The 2,675-nt window shown below is 32.6% G+C and overlaps 1 non-coding gene across 1 annotated transcript; it reads right to left on the minus strand.

The window, feature by feature from the left end:
- Window positions 1-1,953: 1,953 nt before the first annotated feature.
- LOC124972717 (U6 spliceosomal RNA) lies at window positions 1,954-2,056 on the minus strand. Its single transcript, XR_007106510.1, has one exon. It is a non-coding gene; the product is annotated as a U6 spliceosomal RNA (small nuclear RNA).
- Between the last annotated feature and the right edge of the window lie 619 nt (window positions 2,057-2,675).

A 2,675-nucleotide genomic window follows, 5' to 3' on the forward strand; every position in this document is an offset into this window, starting at 1 on the left:
CCAGGAACATGGGAGATCTTTCCATCTTCGAAGGTTTTCTTTAATTTCTTTCTTTAGTGTTCTGTAGTTCTCATTGTAGAGGTCTTTCACCTCTTTTGTTAGATTGATTCCCAAGTATTTTATTTTTTGAGGCTATTGTGAATGGGGTAGTTTTCCTAATTTCTCTTTCAGAGGATTCATCACTTATGAATAGAAATGCATTAGACTTATGAGTATTGATTTTATATACTGCTACTTTGCTGAATTCATTTACTAGTTCTAGAAGTTTTCTGGTGGAATTTTTTGGATCTTCTAAATATAGAATCATGTCATCAGCAAATAGCGATAGTTTGAGTTATTTTCCTATTTGTATCCCTTTAATTTCTTTGTTCTGTCTAGAATTTCTTTGGTCTAGCTAGCATTTCAAGGATGACGTTGAATAGAAGTGGTATAAGAGGGCATCCTTGCCTTGTTCCAGTTTTTAGAAGGAATATTTTCAGTTTTTCTCCATTCAGAATGATGTTGGCTGTGGGCTTAGCATAGATGACCTTTACAATGTTGAGGTATGTTCCTACTATCTCTATTTTTTCAAGTGTTTTGCGCATGAAGGGGTGCTGTTTTTTATCAAATCCTTTTTCTGCATCTATTGAAATTATTATATGATTCTGAACTCTAAGTCTATTGATGTGATGAATTACATTTATTGATTTCTGGAAGTTGAACCAACCTTGCATCCCTGGGATGAACCCCACTTATTCTTGGTGCACTATCTTTTTGATATGTTTTTGTGTGTGATTTGCCAGACTTTTGTTAAGAATTTTTGCATCTATTTTCATTAGGGATATTGGCCTGAAGTTTTCTTTCCTTGATGTGCTTTTGTCTGGTTTTGGTATCAGGGTGATACTAGTTTCATAGAATGAGTTTGGGAATCATGGAGCAGTTTGAGGAGTATTGGTATTAGTTCTTATTTGAAGGTCTTGTAGAACTTGGCTGAGAATCCATCCGGTCCAGGTCTTTTCTTGGTTGGTAGGCTTTTGATGGCATCTTCTATTACATTGTTCGAAATTGATCTGTTTAAATTGTGTGTGTCCTCCTGATTCAGTTTGGGTGGATCATATTTCTCTAGAAACTTGTCAATGTCTTCAAGATTTTCTATTTTGTTGGAGTATAGATTTTCAAAATAGCTTCTAATTATGTTTTGTATTTCAATATTATCTGTTGTGATATTTCCTTTTTCATAACAAATTTTAGTATTTTGAGTTTTCTCTCTCCTTCTCTTCATTAGTGTGGCTAAGGGTTTATCAATTTTCTTTCTTTTTTCAAAGAACCAACTTTTTGTCAATTTTTCAATTGTTTCTTTTGTTTCCGTTTCATTGATTTCAGTTCTGATTTTAATTATTTCTTGTCTTTTACTACTTTTGGTGTTGATCTGTTCTTTTTCTAGGACTTTGAGATGTAATGTTAGGTCATCTGTTTGTTGACTTTTTATTCTTTTATTGAATGACCTCAATGCAGTTAATTTTTCCTCTCAGTACTGTTTTCCTAGTGTCCCAGAAATTTGGATATGTTGTATCAGTGTTCTTCTTTATCTCTAAGAACTTTTTAACTCCTCCCTGATGTCTTCTGTTATGCATGCACAATTCAGTAGTTTATTAGTCTCCAGGTGTGGAAGTATTTTCTATTTTTTATTTTACCATTGATTTCTAATTTCATTCCATTATGATCTGATAGAATGCAAGGTAGTGTCTCTATTTTTTTGTATTTGCTAAGAGTTGCTTTGTGGTATAACATATGGTCTATTTTAGAGAAGGATCCATGTGCTGCTGAGAAAAAAATAGTGTATTCGCTCACTGATGGATGGAATATTCTATATATGTTGGTTAAGTCTAAATTATTGATTGTATTATTGAATAATATGGTTTCTTTGTTCAATTTTTGTTTGGAAGATCTATCCAGCGGTAAGAGAAGTGTGTTAAAAATATGGAACATTCACAAATTTGCGTGTTATCCTTGCACAGTTACCATGCTCATCTTTGTATCATTCCAATTTTAGTATTTGTGCTGCTGAAGCGAGCACTATTTTTTTATTTTTTTGAGACAGGGTCTTGCTAAGTTGCTGAGGACCTTGTGTATTTGCTAAGGCTGGCCAAGATATTATAATCCTTCTACCTCAGTCTTCTGAGTCACTAGGATTATAGGGGTGTGCCACCATGTCCAGTCAATTCAGGATATTTTGAGATGGTACAACCTTAACTCATTCAGTAGCACGTATCAAAGTGTACTTCTTTTTAATGCTGAATTATATTCTATTGTGTGTCTATGCCACATTTTGTTTATTCGTTATATTGTTGAATTTTTAACAAATTATATATATATACATATTATTTAAAAATAGGGAAAATAATCTTTAAAAAACTGAGACATTTTCCTTTTTTTCTTTTTGCTGTAAAATATTTAAATAGCATAAAGTTACCTGTTCCATGAAAGTTAAAATAATCCATTCACTTGTGAAAATGGTCCTGGGCCTTTTTAGAGATGAGATTTTTTGACAGGCATAATTCTTGAAAGAAAATCTATGAAGTGAAAAACAGTCATAATCCATCTAAAATAGATAGGGACAAAAATTGGATAACAACAAATCAGGATGAAAAGTGTAAAGGTGACAATTTTCTCATCTCTTAGAGGGCAAATCAGAG

Source organism: Sciurus carolinensis, chromosome X, assembly GCF_902686445.1.
Source record: "Sciurus carolinensis chromosome X, mSciCar1.2, whole genome shotgun sequence".
NCBI classification, from domain to species: Eukaryota; Metazoa; Chordata; class Mammalia; order Rodentia; family Sciuridae; genus Sciurus; species Sciurus carolinensis.